The sequence below is a fragment of the Giraffa tippelskirchi genome, chromosome 7, assembly GCF_054371585.1.
Source record: "Giraffa tippelskirchi isolate mGirTip1 chromosome 7, T2T-mGirTip1v1.2.pri, whole genome shotgun sequence".
NCBI lineage: Eukaryota > Metazoa > Chordata > Mammalia > Artiodactyla > Giraffidae > Giraffa > Giraffa tippelskirchi.
Window position 1 is genome coordinate 118,681,914 of NC_137281.1, and position 23,912 is coordinate 118,705,825.

General features: G+C 37.6%; 1 protein-coding gene across 1 annotated transcript in view; it reads right to left on the reverse strand.

The window, feature by feature from the left end:
* The window catches only part of UNC13C (unc-13 homolog C), a 1,717,543-nt gene that overhangs the window by 1,354,597 nt on the left and 339,034 nt on the right, over nucleotides 1–23,912 (reverse strand). Inside the window, exon 3 of the mRNA XM_081513848.1 lies at nucleotides 19,374–19,515. The gene's annotated coding sequence lies outside the window, so the exon portion shown is untranslated. The remainder of the gene's footprint in view (nucleotides 1–19,373; nucleotides 19,516–23,912) is intronic.

Sequence of the window (23,912 nt, forward strand, 5' to 3'; positions counted from 1 at the left end):
TACATATTACCCCTTTCACACGCCATGATACAATGTGCCACTGTTACATTTACGCATATGTTTCACAGTATAGCCCCAAAGGGGTATGGCACTATCACTTCCAAGATTTTCATTTCACTAACCCTGGACTAACCTAATGTGTTTTTTTCCTGGCAGCCATTCAACCTCACTTTAGCTGAAAGCAGCTTTTAGAAAAATGGAAGACAGAAATATCTGTCCAATGTTCAACAAATATTTATTGAGCACCTATTATATATAAACCTGATTACAGTTTTAGGACTATTGACATATATATATAAATAACTATGTGATACATGTATAAATAAACACCATGCAAAGAAACATATTACATGTGTTCAGAGGAAGGTGCAGAGTAGGGGTGACCATAAAAAGCTTCCTGGGAAAACAGCAACTTAGTCTTAGAAGTTTTATATGACCTGGCCATGTGACACAAGGAGAGAGCTGGTAGTGAAAGGATCAAAGCCTAAGCATAGAGGAAGAGTTTGCTCCCTACAATGAAGGGAACAGTAAGTCCTACAATGCACTGGACAATGAGCTCCTTGAAGACAGAAATTTTGCCTCAGTAACTTTGTGTCATCACAGCCTGGCACAATGTGGCTGCTCAAAATATATGTGAATGTTCAACATATGGACTAATGAATAAATCAATGAAAATTTCATGATATAAAAAGAAAAGTAAACGGAAGCTCCATCACTCTTTCAAAAGCCAAAGGAGGAAGTAGTGGCTTTTGGAATCAAGGTAGAACCAGTCCCCAGCACTACTTTAGATTCCATGGAGGGCCAATTGGAAAGCACCACATCCTCTCCTTCATCAATTCATTCTTAAAGCCCTGCCAACCAAATGAGAGTTTCTCCCTGAGATAATCTGGAGGCCAGAGGGAAGTGGAGAAAGGAAGCAGTTATCTGGATAACAAGGCCACAGAAAACATAGGCTGAGGAGGAGCATGAGGTCAGCCTTGTCTGGAAAATTGCCTGGCTGTGGAAATCTGACCTGTGCAAAAGGAAGCAGGACAGAACTTTTAAGTTAGTTTCCAAGAACAAATCTATTTTTAGGTAAACCTTACTTTTAGCAACAGACCTCCAAGTGCAGGAAAGTATTCTATCAAACATTTAGAGAAGAGCTAATGCCTATCCTTCTAAAACTCTTTCAAAAAGTTGCAGAGGAAGGAACGCTTCCAAACTCATTCTACGAGACCACCATCACCCTGATACCAAAACCAAAGATAACACAAAAAAAGAAAACTGCAGGCCAATATCATTGATGAACATAGATGCAAAAATCCTCAACAAAATTTTAGCAAACAGAATTCAGCAACACATCAAAAAGCTCATACACCATGATCAAGTTTGGGTTTATTCCAGGGATGCAAGGATTCTTCAGTATATGCAAACCAATCAATGTGATACACCATATTAACAAACTGAAAGATAAAAAACCATATGATAATCTCAATAGATGCAGAAAAAGCCTTTGACAAAATTCAGCATCCATTTATGATTAAAACTCTTCAGAAAATGAGCATAGAAGGAACCTACCTCAACATAGTAAAGGCCATATATGATAAGCCTACAGCAAATATTATTCTCAGTGGTGAAAAACTGAAAGCATTCCCCCTAAGACCAGGAACAAGACAAGGGTGTCCACTTTCACCACTATTATTCAACATAGTTCTGAAAGTCCTAGCTACAGCAATCAGAGAAGAAAAAGAAATAAAAGGAATCCAGATTGGAAAAGAAGAAGTAAAACTCTCACTGTTTGCAGATGACATGACACTGTACATAGAACACCCTAAAGATAGTAAAGAAAATTACTAGAGCTAATCAGTGAGTTTAGGAAAGTTTCAGGATACAAAATCAGTACACAGAAATCACTTGCATTTCTATATACTAACAATGAAAAATCAGAAAGAGAAAATAAGGAATCAATCCCATTCACCATTGCAACAAAAAGAATTAAATATCTAGGAATAAACTTACCTAAGGAGACAAAAGAACTGTACACAGAAAATTATAAGACACTGATGAAAGAAGTCAAGAATGACATAAACAGATGGAGAGATATTCCATGTTCCTGGGTAGGAAGAATCAATATTGTGAAAATGACTATAACACTAAACACAATCCACAGATTCAATGTGATCCCTTCAAATTACCAACGGCATTTTTCACAGAACTAGAACAAAAATTTCACAATTCATATGGAAACACAAAAGACCCCAAATAGCCAAAGCAGTCTTGAGAAAGAAGAATGGAGCTGGAGGAATCAAGCTTCCTGACTTCAGATTATACTACAAAGCTACAGTTATCAAGGCAGTATGGTACTGGCACAAAAACAGAAATATAGACCAATGGAACAAGATAGAAAGCCCAGAAATAAACCCATGCACTATAGGTACCTTATTTTTGACAAAGGAGGCAAGAATATACAATGGGGCAAATACAGCTTCTTCAATAAATGGTGCTGGGACAACTGGACAGCTACATGTAAAATAATGAAATTAGAACACTTCCTAACACCATACACAAAGATAGACTCAAAATGGATTAAAGACCTAAATGTAAGACCAGAAACTATAAAACTCTTAGAGGAAAACATAGGCAGAACACTAAATGACATAAATCAAAACAAGATCCTCTATGATCCACCTCCTAGAGTAATGGAAATAAAAACAAAAGTAAACAAGTGGGACCTGATTAAACTTAAAAGCTTCTGCACAGCAAAGGAAACTATAAGTAAGCAAGGTGAAAAGACAACCCCCAGAATGGGAGAAAATAATAGCAAATGAAACAGCTGACAAAGGATTAATTTCCAAAATATACAAGCAGCTCATACAACTCAATACCAGGAAAACAAACAACCCAATCAAAAAGTGGGAAAAAGACCTAAACAGATATTTCTCCAAAGAAAACATAAAGATGGCTAACAAACACATGAAAAGATACTCAACATCGCTCATTATTAGAGAAATGCAAATCAAAACCACAATGAGATATCACCTCACACCAGTCAGAATGGCAATCATCAAAACATCTACAAACAATAAATACTGGAGAGGGTGCAGAGAAAAGGGTTTGCTCTTGCACTATTAGTGGGAATGTAAATTGATACAGCCACTATGGAAGACGGTCTGGAGATTCCTTAAAAAACTAGGAATAAAACCACCATATGACCCAGCAATCCCACTCCTAGGCATATACCCTGAGAAACCCAGGGTTGAAAAAGACACATGTATCCCAATGTTCACTGCAGCACTATTTACAATAGCTAGAACATGGAAGCAACCTAGATGCCCATTGATAGATGAATGGATAAAGAAGTTGAGGTACATATACACAATGGAATATTACTCAAACATAAAAAGGAACACATTTGAGTCAGTTCTGATGAGGTGGATGAACCTAAACCTATTATACAGGGTGCAGTGAGTCAGAAAGAGAAAGAGAAATATCATATTCTAATGCACATGCACGGAATCTAGAAAAATGGTTCTGAAGAATTTATTTACAAGGCAGCAATGGAGAAACAGACATAGAGAGCAGACTTATGAACATGGGGAGAGGGGAGGAGAGGGTGAGATGTATGGAAAGAGTAACATGGAAACTTACATTACCATACGTAAAATAGATAGCCAATGGGAATTTGCTGTATGGCTCAGGAAACTCAAACAGGGGCTCTGTATCAACCTAGAGGGTAGATGGGAAGGAGGTTCAAAAGTCAGGGGATATATGTATACTTATGGCTGATTCATGTTGAGGTTTAACAGAAAACAACAAAATTCTGTAAAGCAATTATCCTTTAATAAAAAAATAAATTAAAAAAAAAGAATAGATTAAAATTACCCCAAAAGAGAAAAAACAAAGAAACTTTCCTAAGACCACAGAGCTACTATAAGCCAGAGCAGGAATTTAAATCTAGGCCAGTGTGAATAAAAATCTGTGCTCTCATTCATCATGTCACACTGCATCCAAGATTCTTGCTCTACCATCATGGAGCTAAGCACATACGTTTCTATATTGATAGAACTGCAACCCAAAGTGCCAGGTGACCTACCAAGAAGAGCTGTGGCCGTATTTGGCTGTATTATGTCTGCACAAAGACTCCTGGAGATGTCTTCAGAGCCATCAGGGCTGATATCTGAGACTGACTCCTAATGTTGCACTGTGTCCTCTTTGACCCAAAGAGCCTGTGAAGAGTGAGTACAAGGAAGAAGCAGAAAGCCCTCTCTACATGAATTCCTAGCAGCACTCCAGCCTTGACTCCGTACTCTGTGCCATGTTTTTCCTCACTGTGTCTTCTATACTGTACAGAGATTGCACATGAGCTATAACTTTCACCCCCAGAATCCTCTTTGCGAAAAGACTTAACAAATGGCAAGAGCACAAAGGATAATGGAGAAACACATGAATGACAGAAATGAGACATCCCCTGAAAACAACAGAGCCTCTGTGGAAAAGGGTATGGCTTACTTCATGCATGCTGGACCAGTCTATGTTCTGGGCACTGCTCTGCCCATGTTTCAGTTAAGTTTCAGGACTTGCAATCTCCCACCTTGCTGCCCTCATAAGCCTATGCCTGGGACACATGCTCAATGGCTTACATGGACTTTATACTGGCCCCAATTTATCACCCCTCTTCTTGTCAAGTCAATGTGACCTATATATTCCCTGTAACCTGCCCATTATAGTGACCATGGACCAGAGGAAAGAATACAAAGACCAAACCTTCTCCCAGCCTAATTCTCAACTCTCTTAAGCTCTGTGTCATCCAAAATAATTTAACCTACCTGAGTTTTTGGGTTTCTTTTTCTGAGAGATAGGTATATTAATACCTGCCATGATTATTTCTCAGAATTAGTGTGACATTTCCTGGTAATAGAAAGGAAATTTTTATATAAGGTATTATTATGACTTGAAGTAGAGACTGCTTTCTACAACTTTGCAGTTGTCCCAACTTGATCATTTTACTTCCTAGGTATCGTCAATTAAAAAAAAAATCATCCAAAAATATGATATTCACAGCTACACACACTTCCCTGAATGATAAATCCATGATCATATTATGAGTCAAAGTGAGCCAAACAAAAGCCATATATAACCAAAAGGGTTATCTACTTGACTGACATGAGGTCCTGGAAAGAATTATTTTGCTTCTGTGATACATTTAGCTTAAATAACTTTTCCCTAATAGGCAATTCTCTGGAAATGACCAAGAAATTGCAGCTTTTAAACAGTTTCATGGTTAAATATTAGGTTTGGGATCTGAAATCCACATGACATTTTTAACACCGAGGTTTATTTATTTATAATAATTTGCCTAAAGGTATTAAAAGAAAAACAGATAAATACAGAGCCACAGGATGACTTTACAAGTATGGATCACATGCATCTAAAATTTACCCCTAAAGGATCAGTTGACCAAAAATCTTGCCATAAAGGAGGAAGCTTACATCCCAAAGGCCCAATAGTAGCATGTGAGCTAGAGATTCAAACCTAATTACTTATTTCTTGAAATAATATATGTGCTACTAGTATGTGTTTGCCATATTGATAAAAGAAATGTCATATTTCTTTCTTTTTCTAAATCAAATCTCAAATCAGTCTCTAAGGCCCCTATTCTCTATAGTGCCAGGAAATTCAACCTCAGTCATTTGGATGTTCTTTTTTTTCAATTCCTCTATGGGATTAAAGAAGAATATGGGGCTTTTGTGGCACCAGAGGACAAGGGTAAATTTTCTAACCCTGGCCTATGATTATAATTCCTGAGGTTTCATTGTCTAGGACCATGTAGGATATTTAATGATAGTAAGCTTGGCTTCTTCTGTGCCAGAGAAGGCACCCAGATTACCCACCAGAAAAGGTTATAGCTTTTAGAGTTCAATAATCACCCATATTCTACCTACCTCCCAACATCATGGGAAAGACACTTGGGATGCTGCATGGAACTAGCTCATGACTTCTTGCTGCTCACCCCACCCCAACCCCACCACAGACACCTGGTTAAACTATTTTTTTCCCTCCATCTCTTGAGGCTCATCCTCTCTCAGGACAATCTAACTTCACTAGCAAAAATAATCCATGACATGTGTAACACAAGACTGGGTGGTATCCTGCCTTGAGTCTTATCCAATAATGTGAATGAAATAGAAATTAATATTAGCAACAACTTTTTGTTACGTATGTAAATCACCTAGCCCAGAGTGTGGTACATAAAAAAAAAAACACTCAAAAAATTCATTTCATTAACCACTTCAGTTAATGCTACACAGTTTTGGAACTGGAAATAAGACCTACAGTCTAATAGCAGAAACAAATATGAGAATAAACACCAAGGCAATGGCAACCCACTCCAGTACTCTTGCCTGGAGAATCCCATGGATAGAGGAGCCTGGTGGGCTGCAGTCCATGGGGTCGTGAAGAGTTGGACACGACTGAGCGACTACACTTTCACTTTTCACTTTCATGCATTGGAGAAGGAAATGGCAACCCACTCCAGTGTTCTTGCCTGGAGAATCCCAGGGACAGGGGAGCCTGGTGGGCTACTGTCTATGGGGTCGCACAGAGTTGGACACGACTGAAGCGACTTAGCAGCAGCAGCAAATGATATTAAAGGGCTTCCCTGGTGGCTCAGCTGGTAAAGAATCCACCTGCAATGTGGGATACCTGGGTTAGATCCCTGGGTTGGGAAGATCCCCTGAAGAAGGGAACAGCTACCCACTCCAGTATTATGGCCTGGAGAATTCCATGGACTCTATAGTCCAGGGGGTTGCAAAGAGTCAGACACAACTGGGCAACTTTCACTTACTCATGATATTAAAAATAATCAACAATCTATAAGATTCAGGCATCAACCACTTAGTAAAGGCTGGCCATGACTTTGGGGTGCCAGAAATTCCTACCCTTGCTGGGAAAGTCTTAACTGCTGAGTGCTGGAAATTGGCAAGGCTTGGGCAAAGGTGGTATAGGGCAATGGGGGGGGGGTGGAAATCTGGGGGCCCAGGGATGTAGCTATTTACCAACCAGAATATAAATAGTTCAATATTTTAACAACCGTTTAGCCACGTCAATGTCTATCACCTCACTATCAGCCATAATTAAATAACAAAAAAGTATCACTGCAGTGTCAGAGGTTGCTGGAAGTGTTCAGAATACCTGCTCAGAATAGCTTTGATCTGCGACCTTGCTACCCAGACAAGTTCAGAGGTTTCCAGGAAAATGAATCAGTTTGGGCAAAACTACAGAGGCTTAAAATATAAAGGTGGAGTTTTAACTGAGAAAGGGAGAGTAGCTTCTATTATTATTATTAATAAAACATTAATAATTATTATCATTACTATCACTAGAAAGAAAAACATCACCCTTGAATAGGAAGGTGGTTTTCCAAAAGTCCAAACTGGTCATATTGTTGAGGCATTAGGCATTTCCCTCTCTGCTCTTACCGTGGCCTGATTCCTCAACCTCATCACAAGCAACCCCTTGATGAGTTCCCTGTTATCCCCATCCAGGAAGGTATACAGGCCCCTCACTTCAATTGCTTGCATCAGAGCAGCTTTCAAAAACAAAAATAAATTTTTCACAGATAGCTTTATAAACAAGCACCTACCGATGAGCTGGCCTCAAAGAAAAGTGACTCTATGGGCTACCAACCTAGAGAAGCTGCCCTCAAGTAACCCCATGAATGAAGGACCATTTGTCCATCAGTGAGCAGGCAACTGGCCAATGGGGATGAAAGAGGGGATAGATAACCACCCTTCAGATCAACCTGGTTGGTGATCTATGTGGGTAGAAGGTGACAGCCAGAATAGGGGGTTGGGGGTGAGTTGATCAATTTGGACAACTAGAGGAGTAACTAACATCAAATGGGAATTCAAATTAGTTATGAAGATGCCACAGAGTTAATCAGACTTTTTGCTGGTTTCAGCCAGTAGATTTGACCCTGCAAACAAACAAACAAACAAACAAATACACTCTGTTCTTTTTATCAATTTGGATCTTTCAAGAATTCTATAAAGTGTTATACTGACATGGTTGGCAAAGTTTAAAACAAAAATCTTCAATAATTGGGTCAAAAACAGACTTTATAATTGGAATTAAGCATAGAGAATATCTGATCAAATTTCTTCTTTTGTAGAGGAAAAGTCTGAAACTCAGAGAGGCACAATAATTTGCTCAGAGTCACACAGCTCACAAGCAACAGAGACAGAATTAACACTGGAACCTTTGGTTTCTAAGTCCAGTTACCTTTTCCTTACTCCTAAGTGACTTCCTTGGGTCTTAGACCATAAGTTTAGAGGCATTCAAGCTTTTTGTAGGGCAAACAACCTTGCCCAGCAGGAAGATGTCAAGAGTGTGACCCTCCCATCCAGATAAGACCAGCGCCAGTGAAAGCACAGAGCACAGGAGGCACAGGATGAACCACAGAACACATGCCTAAAGCCTTAGTAAGGCCAACATGGACCACTGCAAGAGAACATTTCATTTTAATTTCAACATCATACTCCACAGCAATTTTGTTCTAAGGACACAAAGACAGGCACCCTGAGCTGCCTTGAAGTAAAACTGCTGTAGAAAGTGGAGACTCCTTCAAGTTCACTCTCAGACAGCGGGCAGAGGACAGTCACTGTGTGAGATGCTGACCCAGCGCTGTGTGTGCATTTGGACACGGACACGGGCAGCCAGTTACCAAACAGCCGCCGCTTCCTCCTGTCATGTCATGTGCCAACGCCTAGGGGGCGGTCTCGACGTTCTCCACAGCCCGGAGCACCACTGCTCCTATCAGAACAACCAAAACGACACAGCAGGGGCTTTTCGGTTTTTAATTTACTTCAGCATTTTAAGGAAAAGGAAAGACAGAATCCCAAAGCGAGTATACAAAACCCACCTTATTGAGGCAGAAAAATATTTAAAATATGTGTATTATTAGATCACTTACTTTCTGTCTCCTTTCAAAATCAGTTTTGCTTTAAAAAAAAAAAAAAAAAATCTGTCCTAAAAGTCAAGAGTATGTTTCTATCCCTTTCTATGGCATATGGCAAGCTTTAATGACAACAGAGTAACATCGTCTCCTGATTAAAATGGCTGAAACGACCTGCTTTTATTCCTGCTACAACCTGCCCTGTAACATAATGACCAGCTTTAAATCCATCAAAGTGGAGTACACAGTGCAATTGCAAAGGTTCAGACATTGAAATCCAGTAAATTTTACCTGCTATTGAGTCAAGGGATGCTCCCAAGTAGAGCTCAGACCTGCTGAGCTTAGGTGGTCAATTCCTCAATTCCTAATCATTCATCACAGCCAGGGACATGCATCTACCTCCATCTCTCCAATTCATTCCCAAAATACTTTCCTGAGCCTTGGGCAGGGTATGCAAGGGTTTCAAGAAACTTAAAGTGAAGGAGAGCTTAGTAATGCTTAAAATTCCCATTGCCATGTGTAAGAAGAAAAAAATATATACAACTTAAAAAAAAAGGCAAGAAGAAATCCAAATAATTGAAATTAACTGATATTATTGAGTGACTTAAAAATAGCTAGGCAGGATTGATAAGTGATCCTTCTGGATAATATCAAAATATACGTGTATGTATATGTGTGTACCCATATATCCCGCCATATCTGAGGAGTCGGGTTTTGTTATGTGTATGTTTGCATATGTGAACAATTCTAGGGAAGATTATCTTGCACACAAAGCAAACGGCCCTGCCCCCATTGTGAAAGAAGCAGATCCCCTGAGATTAGGAAAGAAGGAATTGCTTATGGTCAGCAGAGGCTGGGAGAACAATGGAGACCCCAGCTAAAGGCACAGCAGCAGCAGCCTGCTAGGATGGGTGGGGACTGACCACATGGCCATTGCAAACTAGACGGCATTGTCAGTGTCACCAGAAGTGACTTTAAAAGGGCTCAAATTAGCAATTGTTATGATTAGCAGGTGGTTTAAGAGATATGAGGGCCACAAAGTGACTTGGGCTGTGGGGGAGGTGGGGTGGATACCAGAATGCATTTTCACTTTTGCTATAGCATAAAGTGGAGAGGCTTAGAAGCATTTTCCTACTTGAATATAAGAATTACAGATTCATTTAAGGAATAATAATGGAGATGTCTAAAATACAAAGTAGTCTCCAAGAAAAAAAACCTGAAAATGCCCAGTTCCTTAAAATAATTTTGCTATGCTCTTATACAATCATTGTAGATCAACTGTGATAAAAGTAGAAATTTAAATGCTGTCAAATTATAATAGACAGACAAAACACCTCTGATTTTTTAAAGCCAACTTAACTCAATTTGTCCTATACAGTCCTATCTAAATGAAGTTTTAGACAATTCAACAAACTCTAATAAATTATCCCTTTTTAGCACTTATTTATTTTCTAACTTTTCATAGAGTTTCTTACAAAACTGATTACTTCTTATATAGATACAGATAAGAATTTTCATGTTTTGCCTCTCTACTTCATGAGCCATCTCAGAACACAAGCAAACAATTAACAGACTGCTTTTTTATTCTTTCTTTTAATTTTTTTTTTTTTTTATAATAAATCTTCAATAATGAGTGACTTTGCCAAGAAGGTGGCTCTAGGAATCTGCAAAGCAGAATTGTCAGGAATGGTCAGTGGCCTTCCTGCCCATCACTGTCCTCAGGAGTAGTCATTGCACTGGATTCATATACAGATAAATTTGGGACCAAATGGTTAGGATTTCTCTTTTGCAGTTACTAATATCCATAGGTATGCATGATGAATACTGAAGACTAAATCAGGAACATAAAAACTCATTTTCCCAGGGTCATCTTTCTACAAGTCTGAAGCTCACAGATGGTACTCACTGTTTGGACGGAGGGTCCAACTGCATCAAAACTCATTCCAGTACATGCCTAGGGGAAAACTGGGGGATTGATTTGTAAGAGGTTACTTTGCTGTGCAACTCCATACAACTTCATCAAATAAAAAAGACCATTTCAGCAAAGGGAACTTATTATCAACTCTTACTGAAGTCCAATAGGTTTGGTAGACATTTTTGCACTGAAAATGTCAGAGAGACCCCAAGCCATGTAAAGTGGAGAGACAGGCCATTACCTAGCAAAATCAAAGTATGAAAAAACTGTACCAGTTAGGGTGTTACTAAATTTTATTTGGCTTGTTGCAAAACTTAAATAATTTGAAAAAATATCATGGCTCTCTCTTTTGCTCTCATTTTGTTCATAGAAAACTTGACCACTGTAAGCCTATCTTTGGACTCAAATGATTCAGATATAGGTTAAATGAAATCCCAATAATTCAATGCCTGTGATTTGGGAGTCTTCCTTAGGTGCCTGAAGGTATGTTCCTATTTGGCATGTATCATAATTTTACATAAATGCCTCTACAACTAAAATAAATTTGCAATATATGAACAAGAAGTTATTTACAAAAACCACAGTGGAAAATCTGCCTCATTCCTTTATAGCTCCTACCACAAAACCAGAGGAACCTGCATGTTTCTGACTAATTTCAGCAGATTTTTTAGCAATCACTTACAAAGACACATTTAATAACTTAACCTTTTCCGGACTGCTATTCTGGTTGGCCCAAATTCACTGAGGAATAACTTGGTTTCCTCCTGACTGATTTACTTCAGTCATGGCTTAGGAAGAGTTAGGTAGCCAAAAAACTGCTAGCTCTTGTTCCTATCCTGAATCATCTTATCAGTAATGACGTGATGCCTACAATAGTGAACGGGCCATCTAGCTCCTGGTGCTGCCAGACCAAAAGGGGTTTTTGTCTCCTGGATTATTGGAGAAATTAAGGGCACATGGACCTGGCTGGTCTCAATGGTGTACTTGGTGTGATCTCTGATGTTTGTCCCCATCCTCAGTTGTATTGATTCCCATCCAAATGGTCAAACCTGAACAAGTCTTTTAAAACATGAAATAATAGGCTGCTTGTATCCCGCAGGTAACAAGACCATTCAGCCACAATTGGAACCATTTTCCAGCAAAGTTGATGCATTTGTACCTCACCTGACTGAACAGAAATTAACCCCCATTCACAACACTGACCCCATACAACTCACTCAGCCTACTGCACTTGAACATATTCATTCTGATATGTTATTCACAGACTGTTACTGTGCACTTATGTATTTAAGCTATTGCATGCAGGCAATCAAGAGACCCAGTTATTTGTCTTTTTCATTAGAACTATGTTGGTGAGAATGAATGTAACACAGTTTTCAGGTACTATCTCTCATTTCTGAAATAAAAGGAACACCATCTTCAATCTAACTACCCAGAATGTCAAGGTAAATAAGAAAAATTTTAGTAGAAAAAGCCCAAATGCCTCTGATGTTTTTGTTGCTGATTTAAATGCGCAGATGTTGGAAACATATACAAACATGAATGCTTCTTTACAAAGATTCACATACAAATCTCTGCATAATATAGTTACAAATTTGACATAAAACCTATATCCAAAAGTTCTCTCAGTCCATTTTGCTTTTAGCATCAATGAACCCTAAATAAAAATATGGTTGCCTAAATAAATGACAAACTTTCTATATCACACATTTCTACTATGTTTAAAAGCATATCTTAGTTCTATAATTATAGTTTTTAAATGAGTATGTAGTTAAAAATTAAATAAATACATTGAAAAGAATGACATTGTTGTTACATTTCCAGTCACCCAGGCCCAACACTCAGTGATGTAAAAGCATAATTATGCCACCTTGACTTCACTGTAATATTTGATCCATGCCACAGGAACCACTCAGTACCATGGACAGAGAAGGTACAATGGCACCCCACTCCAGTACCCTTGCCTGGGAAACCCCATGGACGGAGGAGCCTGGTAGGCTGCAGCCCATGGGGTCGCGAAGAGTCAGACACGACTGAGCGACTTCACTTTCACTTTCCACTTTCATGCACTGGAGAAGGAAATGGCAACCCACTCCAATAGTCTTGCCTGGAGAATCCTAGGGACGGCAGAGCCTGGTGGGCTGCCGTCTATGGGGTCGCACAGAGTCGGACACGACTGAAGCGACTTAGCAGCAGCAGCAGCAGCATCTAAGGAATGACTATGGTATTTACTTCAGCTGGACACATATGAAAAGAGAAAGCTGAAGTTCATGGCTAAGTAACACAGTAAAAAAAAAACTCTGATTTTTCAGTATTAATTAATTGTTTATTACACTAAGGACATTTGTTTTAGCTAAGACTGTAAGTCCATGAAAGCTTTGTTGTATTGTGTTCCCAATTGAAAAATGAAAAACATAGTAAATTTAAAATACATGTTATTTTAATTATGGAAAAAAGTCTTGTTTCAACACATATCCTTGAGAATAACTCTAAAAGCAATAAAACAATTTGTGAATTTGCTAAGGAGTCTTTCCTGTTGTTAACATTGGTTGGTATTTGGTCTTTGTTTATATATAATACACACATTATGTATTTACATATATGCATAGTGTGTATATAATATAGCCATATATATGTTAGCAATATTCTTAAGGGTAAACTTTTACTTAAGAAAAACCTTATGCCTGATTGCTGATATCCATTGACTGAGCTTTTATTCTATGAATTTAGTAGCAAAATAATTTTAACAGATTTGTGGAAATTTGAAAGTATTACAATTTATTTCAGATATAAAACCAAAAGACAATTTGAATTCACAGTTTAATTGAGCAAATATTATTAAATCCTACATATAAGATAATTTACTAAACGCTGGGGGGTTCAAACATGAATTAAATATGACCACTGCTTCCGAAGAACTCAGAATCTAATGAAAAATAGATATAGAACAGGAAAGAAACAAGCATGTATTGCGTGCCTGTTATTTGCCAAACACCATACTATGGAATTTACATACATTATACTGTTTTGGTAGATATTATTAAGGCCATTTTTAAATATAAGGAAAGTGAGGTCCAGCAAGGTTAAATTCTCTTTCCAGACCACTCAGTTGATAAGTTATAGAATCAGAATTCAGGCTCTTTCTAATTCCAAAGGCTATGCTCTTGTTTGGTACCCAAGGATGCCCCAGAGGGAGAAGTGAACAACTCTGAACGGCAAAATGAAGGAAGGCTCCACAAAGCAGGTGGCATTTCAGCCTGAACTATTTAACCAATCATTTACAGATAGTACAAGACTATGCTTATTTCCCAGTTTACACTTAACAATATGTATGTGAGTCTATGTTTGTAATTGGTCTCTTGATTTTTCCTGCTAAAGGAAGGCATTTGTTACAAAGATAATCCAAAATGTGACATAATCTATGAGTCTTTTATGTTTACATTTTTTGGCAACAATTCCAAAAGTATATTCCTACTAATCATGTTAGCAAAGGCTATTGAAATGATTTTGCATTCCTGCAGCACAGAAAACTGATGATAGAAATTGGCCTAGGGCTACTGAGTCACCTAATGACAGCAGCTTTAATTTAAAATATGTTGTGGATAATAGACCAAGTGGATAATCCACTTGTGGATAATTGAGAGTGTATCTGTGCCCACATTTTAAGATCCAGATATTTCATAGAGGTCCTATAACATAACATGTCATAAAATAACCTGTTCCCAATCCACTAGTATCCATTAAAATCAATAGGGTTTTGCAAGCCATGCATATGATATATAGTATGAAATGTAATTAGTATTGGGAAAATTGCTATAAAATCTCAAGCTCTTTGTACTTAAATGACCAAGATGTTTTCCATTGAGGCTCCTTTTTTAGAGAAACCTAGTGAATAGAATCTGAAGGATTAATTGGTGTCATGCTGATTTTTAAGCAAATGAAGCCTATTATTTCTGTGCACAGGAAAACAAAATTTTATCACTGCAACAAAAACACTACTTTGATGGTACTTTCTGAAAAGAGGTGAAAAGCACAATTTGACAGCCTTTGGGCTGAAATTTTTGTATCCTATATCTGACCTGCTGGGAATAAATTATCTGAGGCTGACATCCCTTAGGCTAAGGGTTTATAATGGAAAACACCCCCCAAAAGCCTTAAATATGAAATAATACCATGAGACACCATAATTTAGGTTCTCTAAAAATATTCACAATGAGGCATACAAAAACACATATGCTAGGACCAAAACCTGCTTGGAAAGAGAGAGAAGGAGAACATAAATGCACTATTTCTTTCTTTCTTTTTAACCTTATCTATACATTCCTGGGTCACAGAAGCATTGTGCTGACTCTGGATGAAAACACCCCTTTGATGGAGGATACATGCTGAAAGGGAGAATTCTGAATTATGTTCTCTAAATTATCCAAGGCTTGGAGAGCAAGTATTGATTTTGAAAATGACTGAGCCAGACCTCGTACTACAGAGCCCCCTCCCTCCTCGCGCCCCAAAGCACAACAAGAGATCTCAGGCACTGTGCAGCCACCACGAGGCTCTGGGCTGGCATTGTTTCAAAAAATCAGAAAGTCATCCATCAACCATAGAGCCATTGGAATAAGTACATGGTAGCTAAAGACACATTTTATCTGCTCACAGGCTCCAATTCAATGAGCTATGAGGAGAATTAGAATGATATTGGACCGATTAACTAATGCACTCTGGAAACCATGAACTGTTAAGGTGTTTATTTTGCTGCCTCACATAAAAGAATGAGAAGTTTATCTGCATAGTTAAGCCGTTCTGTTTGCTCCTGCCATAAATAACTCTGAAGCGCCTCTGAGCCAGACCTCTTTTACACAGGCAGATTGAGAACCAGAATTTGTTCTGTAATTGCTTCCATACTTTGCAAACAATTTAGGCGCAGCACAAACTGCACTGTCATTAGGAGTAGTTGTATGTGTGCACGTGTGCAAGCACATATTTACCTTCTTGTGTATGGTTTCTTTGGCACTATTACTAGATGTTAAATTTATGGGGGAAACAAAGACTAAAATTATTCATTTCCATGCATTGAGAACATCACTTAAGTTTTATTCAGTTAGTAGTGGTGATGAGCATAATGAGCAGATCACAGACTACATCAGACAGCACTAGGCCTTTAATTTATATGCTTCTGAGAGTATATTTTCCATGTCTGAAGAACTAACAGGGTGCAGCTGAGTGATATTTATGCTTATTTTCACATGGCTACATTTCCAGAACAGCTAGATATAAAATTCCAAGTCCCTTATCCTTATATATTTTAAATCAAAATTTGGTTGTTTTTAATTAGCAAATAAATTCTCAGACTTAGTACATGTTGTAAGAGATACCAGATCAAGCAAGACATCATTTAGATAGAGTAGGATTTCTCAACCTTGGCACTACTGGCATTTAGAGCTTAGATAATTCTTTGTTGTGGGCTGTCCTGTTCATTCTAGGAATTTTAACAGCATCTCTGGCCTCTACCCATTAGATACCAGTAACATTTCCTCCCCATCAAGTAGTGAAAACCAAAAATGTTTCCAGACATTACCAAATGTCCTCTAGGGAGCAAAAGCCTTTCTGGTTGAAAATCATTAATTAAGATTCTTTTTTTTTCTAAGTTTTTGAAAGAAAGTGTGAATGCTTTTCAAAAGAATATTATAAACACCAACAACTCCACTTTCAGTTTCACTGGCCCCTGAACATATTATGCAGAGCAACCAAGATGAGAGAAGGTCCAGGAATTGTTAGGCTTTTTTCCAAGTGTCATGCTCTAATTTTTTGATATAATATTATAAAAGACTAGCTTCATCTCAAAATAGAATTTTCTAAGCTATCTGTAGTATTGTTGTTGAAATTTGAAGTAAGACAAGTTTCACAGGCTCTCTTGAGTTCCTTATTTTTATAGTGGTTTTTACAAAATGGTATAATTCCTTGGCTTGCTATACCTAAAAATATTACACTGAAATTTCTCTCATAGAAACTCTCCTATTTACTTTTTCCATGGCCTTTTGAAGGATATGCAATTGAGTGATAGCACTGATTTCATTACCAGTTCCTCCTGAAAAAGGGCAATTTCACAGGGTCAAGGTTGAAACAAATCATGGGATAAAAAGAAACCTAACCTACCTCTAAATCGCTCTGCAACTTATAAGTTATTATGTTGGAGACATGTCTACATAGACCCAAAGACAAGTCTAGAGCTGGCTCCTATCCAGTGAATTTGGGCAGTAGATTTAGTCAAACAGATCCTTCATCACTCCCTGTCTCTTGCCAACATGGCAGGGGGTGGTTTGAATGGTCTAAACTAAACAATTTTTAGGACATTATAAATTCATGTTGCTTGGAGGATAAATTTAACTTGGGTGATGTTTTATGTATAATTTCTATGTCTCTTTCTACACCAACACTTTCCAAAGTATAAACATAACCACAGAGATCTATTCAAAAGAAATTTGGGAAGAACTGGGTTACATATAATAAAATGAGCTGAGTAGCTGCAGTTTTTCTCAAAGCCTTTAATACGTCAAAGTGCCTTGTGATCCTCAAGAAATCCCTTCATGCTAGGGCTATTTTAAGAAACTAGTTTTCTTCATGATGCATTTTAGGAAATAATATGTACATATTAGGGTAAATGTCTGATTTTGTTTTATGAAGATAAAATCTGAAGTTTCCTTTCTCTGTACCACCTTGCACCTTGGACTTTGACTCCATCACTTTTGAGAGAGCATGTATAATGTATGAAGATGAAGTTATATTAACAGAACAGTGAAGCAGTGTTCCTAACAGTTGCTGTAGACCTTTGGTCAAGAAACTATATTCCTGTCTCAGAGGTGCTTTCCCTCTGACTCCAACATCTATCTACTTTTCTTCTGTCACCCGCTTCCTGAGTCGCCAAAAGGAAGAAAATTTTTCTTCATCACAATAATGATAACTTACCTTTGCCAAGAAAAACAGGTGGATACAAACAATCAATATTTAAAATATATTGGTTTTAGATGGAAGGTTGATTGACTGACGAGGAAGAGCTAAGCAATTCACTCAGGAATGAGATCCAAGGGATCCAGCTACAAATCCCCTTCTCCATCCACTTAGCATGACAGGGTTCAGTAGAATGAAGTCCAGGTCCAAACCCATGTGCCCTGGGAGATGTCATACCCAGGGAGGGTAGATCTCCCTTCTGTGTTGTGGTACCAGGTTAGGTATAATACTAGGTAACCACAGTGCTTGATAAGCTCTGGGGAACCACCTTACACAGGAAAGACATGCAGTTTGTTATAAGTCGGTCTCAGTATCAAGCCCCATGTTACGAGATAAAGCTGAATTCCAATGAATAAGTTGTGAATTACCTTGTGAGTTTGGGCTGTGAAGGCAGCCAAAGCAGATAATTCTTGCCTATTAAGTGGATTTATCACATGTTCAATTGTGTAATTACTTTTTTAAAAAATCCATTTTTCCCACTTTATTGTCGTGAAGGTACAAAGGAGACATTTTGGATAAAGAAATCATTATCTAGGCGAGGGAATAACAACTGTTCCTCTTGTAAAGTTGAGCTTTTATATCCATTAAGTGGTTCAAAGAAAGGATCAGTAACTGGAGGCTGCTCACTCCCTGCCCCTTTACTTAGAGGAAGATAATGCTGGTCTTATAAGGAGGTAGCTAAACAGACGACATTATTGGAAGGACAATGAGAAAGCTCCATGGATCCAGCAATCTTTTGTGAAGCACTTGTCACGGTGCCTGAAATTCCACCATTAGTAAATCACTCCTTTGGGGCAGGTCTTGAAAATTTTCTGATACTCAGAACTTCACCTGATTAATATGTCATTAATGCAGTGGGGCTGGGGGTGGGGGACTAATATCTTGAGTCACTTGCAGTTACAACCTAAAGAACTGGGACATCAGAAGAAGCATGGCAAGGAGAAAAAAACTCTGAATAGGGCAAGTGATGCAAAATAACCAACAGGAGCGATATGTAGTTCATATAGTACAATTTTCACAATGAGAAAATTGAGTTTGTAGAGTAATATTTTCTAAAGTTTTCCCCCAGACAATAGTTGCCCAGACTCTAATATGCTGTTCTTAGGTACAAGATTTCAAGGTCAAATAAATTTGGGAAATTTGGAAACAAACAAGTTTAACAAGTTTCTCTCCTACAAGGCTCCATTAGTGCTAATGTACATTGTAAATCTAGGGATAGAGAGAAGGAAAGAAAATACAGGATCACATTCATGTAAAATTGCTTAGCATCTTCCAAGACTGGCTGTTATTGAAATGCTTCTCTCAAAAGATGAAATGGCTTGCCCACGGCAGATAAAAAAACAGAGGCCAGCTTTTCTGACTCCTAGTTTAGTTTTCTGTTGCACTATGCTCAGATCCCATTATTTTGCTTTGGGTATGTCCAGAGCATAAAAAGAAATGCTCAGAGACTTAGAGACTGTCAAAAAATACTCTTTCAGAACAAAACAACAAAAGCTACATCTACAAGAGCATGAATATACTCACTGGACTGTAGCATTCACTGCTCACTCACTTGGTGACTTTGATGATTAAACAGATGTATCAGCCAGAGTATCAGGGAAACTTCCTTCCTCCATTTTTCTATCTCATCCCTTCACAGTGGTCTACTGGTAAAGAAGACCAATACCTGGGGAAAAACAAGAAATGGCTTAACTCAGTTTAGTATAACTGAGATGCTCCTCCTTTAAGCATCCTCTCTAAAACAACCCTAAGCTCACCCAAGGTGTCCAGTGTAAAACCTAGGTTTTTGTGCTTCTTCCATGAGAGCATTATCAATCAAATTAGCTCACATTCCAGAAGGATAAAAATGAGATAACAATAAAAACATTATAAGAATCTGAGAAGCATGAGAACTATGAAAGAGATACAATCTATAGATGGATTAACTGGTACAGAAGAAGCAAAATTTATGGAACAGAAAATGAAGCTAAAATATACATTGTTATAATTTCAGAGAGATCAGGAAGACTATAAGAAATGTGAAACAAGAAATAAACAGAGAACCAATTTGACTTTGGATATAAATGTATCCATCAGAGGGCAGACAGAATGAAAACCACAATCCCAGAAAGCTAACCAAACTGATCACATGGATCACAGCCTTCTCTAACTCAGTGAAACTATGAGCTATGCCATGTAGGGGCCACCCAAGATGGACAGGTCATGGTGGAGAGTTCTGACAAAACATGGTCCGCTGAAGAAGGGAATGGCAAACCACCTCAGTATCCTTGCCTTGAGAACTTCATGAACAGTATGAAAAGGCAAAAAGATATGACCCTGGAAGATAAACTCCCCAGGTCAGTACGTGTCCCATATGCTACTAGAGAAGAGCGGAGAAATAGTTCCAGAAAGAATGAAGAGGTTGAGCCAAAGTGAAAACAACACCCAATTGTGGAAGTGACTGATGAAGAAAGTAAAGTCTGATGCTGTAAAGAACAATATTGCATAGGAACCTGGAATGTTAGGTCCATGAATTAAGGTAAATTAGAAGTGGTCAAATAGGATATGGCAAGAGTGAACATCGACATGTTAGGACAGTGAACTAAAATGGACTGGAATGGGCAAATTTAATTCAGATGACCACTATATCTACTACTGTGGGAAAGAATCCCTTAGAAGAAATGGAGTAGCCCTCACAGTCAACGGAAGTCTGAAATGCAGTACTTGAGTGCAATCTCAAAAATAACAGAATGATCTCTATTCATTTCCAAAGCAAACAATTCAATATCTGAGTAATCCAAGTCTATGCTAATGCCAAGCAAGCTGAAGGCGAACAGTTCTATGAAGACCCACAATACCTTCTAGAACTAACACCCAAAAAAGATGTCCATTTCATCACAGGGGACTGGACTGCAAAAGTAGAAAGTCAAGAGATATATGGAGCAGCAGGCATGTTTGGCCTTGGGGTCCAAAATGAAGCAGAGCAAAGACTAACAGACTTTTACCAAGAAATCCACTGGTCATAGAAAACACCCTCTTATAACAACACAAGAGACGACTGACTCTACACATAGACATCAATACAGATGGTCAATACCAAAATCAGATTAATTATATTCTTTGCAGCCAAAGATGGAGAAGCTCTACACAGTCAGCAAAAACAAGACTGGGAGCTGGCTGGGGCTCAGATCATGAACTCCTTATTTCTAAATTCAGACTTAAATTGAAGAAAGTAGGAAAAACCACTAGATCATTCAGGTATGACCTAAATCAAATCACTTACAGGTATACAGTGGAAGTGACAAAGAGATTCAAGGGAATAGATCTGATAGACTTCAGAGTGCCTAAGAACTATGGACGGAGCTTCCTGATATTATACAGGAGACGGTGGTAAGAACCATTCCCAAGAAAAAGAAATGCAAAAAGGCAAAATGGTTGTCTGAGGAGGCTTTACAAATAACTGAGAAAAGAAGAGAAGTGAAAGGCAAAAAAGAAAAGGAAAGATATATTCATCTGAATGTAGATTTTCAAAGAATAGCAAGGAGAGATAAGAAAGTCTTCCTAAGTGATCAATGCAAAGAAATAGAGGAAAACAATAGAAGGAAAAAGACTAGAGATCTCTTCAAGAAAATTAGAGATACCAAGGGAACATTTCACACAAAGATGGGCACAATAAAGGACAGAAATGGTATGGGGCTAACAGAAGCAGAAGATATTAAGAAGAGGTGGCAAGAATACACAGAAGAACTATACAAAAAAGATCTTCATGACCCAGGTAACCATGATGGTGTGATCACTCACCTAGAGTCAGACATTTTGCAGTGCAAAGTCAAGTGGGCCTTAGGAAGCATCGCTATGAACAAAGCTAGTGAAGGTGCTGGAATTCCAATGGAGCTATTTCAAATCCTAAAAGGTGATGCTGTGAAGGTGTTGAACTCAATATGCCAGCAAATTTGGAAAACTCAGCAGTGACCACAGGCCTGGAAAAGGTCAGTTTTCATTCCAATCCCAAAGAAAGGCAATGCCAAAGAATGCTCAAACTACTGCACAACTGCACTCATCTCAATTGCTAGCAAAGTAATGCTCAAAATTGTCCAAGCTAGGTAGGCTTCAACAGTACGTGAACCAAGAACTTCCAGATGTTCAAACTGGATTTAGAAAAGGCAGAGGAACCAGAGATCAAAATGCCAACATCCACTGGATCATAGAAAAAGCAAGAGAATGTCAGAAAAACATCTACTTCTGCATCACTGACTATGCTAAAGTCTTTAACTGTGTGGATCACAACAAATTGTGGAAAATTCTTTAAGAGATGGGAATACCAGACCACCTTATCTGCCCCCTGAGAAACCTGTATGCATAATTTTGTTCTAAATATACAACCTTTATAGTCAATGGGCAAAGAATAAACTTTCATTAAGAGCATATATAAAAATTCACAAAAGTTGATTATGTCTTAAATCACAAAGAAGACCAATAAATTCTGAAGATGAACATCTATACTATGTGGTTTTTGTCTACAATGAAATAAAACAAAACATTTATAATAAAATCATACCTTAATATTTTAGTTTAGAAATCTAAGTACATATTGTCAAATAGTCCTGAGAGTTAAGAGAAGATAACCAGGGAAATTATGAGGTACATAAAAGCATTAAATGCAGAACTATATAACTTACAATCAAAGCAATACTATAAGGGAGATTTAAAGTCTCAATTATATTTACATAAAAGCTAGAAGGAATGAAAATAAATGAGAATCATTTAGCTTAAAAATTTAGACAAAAGCAGCAATGGAATAAGTTCAGAAAAACAGAAACAGTAAAGAAAAGGTTAAAAAAAATCAGTGAAATAAAGAAAAAGAGAAACAACAGTAAAATAGCAAATGTCATTAGCAAATCCCCCCAAAGACTAATAAGAGGGGCAAGATGCTGGCAAGATCAATCTAGAAAGGATAAGATAGAAAGAAGCAGAAAAGAACAGATATTTTAAAAAGAAACAAAAAATAAGCAAATGCACTCTATATAATTTGACAACCTGGAGGAAATAGATAAATTCCTATGAAGTTATAAAATGCCAACATTACGACAGGAAAACACATGGATATAAAACACATGCAGTTGCCAATAAAGAATTTGAAATCCAGCCATCAGTTTTTGCTCTATCACCACCCCTCCTCTATAAAAAAGATCTGACAGGTGATTTTTACAAGTGTCTTGTAACAAAGCAAATAATTTTTATCTTATACAATTTTTTAATAGAAAATAGGAAAAGGAAGTTATATAGCTCATTTTATGAATAATGCCTTTATGCTATAACTGAGAGCGAGCTGTAAAAAAAGGAAAAAATATATACCAATTTCACTTGTACAGACACCAAAAACCTAAAGAAAACATTCATTGACTAAAACCATCAGTGTATTATTTCTAACACACTGTAATTAAATATAATTTACCCCTTCCAAGTTCGACATCAAAAATCTATCAATTTACTACATTAATGAACCAAAAACAAAAGAAAGAAATTACAGCAATGCTTGCTACAAGTTATAGGTCAACCAAGTACTGCTGGTTCCTGCCAATTCAATAACAAAAGAAAAAAAGAAATGATGCAACACTTGGGAGGAAATAGACAAAATTTTCATTTGTAGGTGGTACAATCATTTATATAAAAACACAACAGAATAAATTACTAAACCAGAATGTCCATCCAGATCACTGGATACAAGATGAATATGTAAAAAAATCAAAAACTTCCCTCTATATCAGCAATAACTAAATCCGAAAATGAAAAGAAAATAAGCTACCTAAGAAACCATTATAGTAACGAATCTAAGAATTAACCTAAAAATGCATAAACCTTTATGACAAAAGAAAATCTGAATAAAAGAAGAGAACAAGGCAATTCAATAGAAATTTTCTAATAAATAGAAATGTTCTATTTGTTGAACATTCTTTGGCATTGCCTTTCTTTGGGATTAGAATGAAAACTGACCTTTTCCAGTCCTGTGGCCACTGTTGAGTTTTCCAAATTTGCTGGCATATTGAGTGCAGCACTTTCACAGCATCATCTTTGAGGATTTGA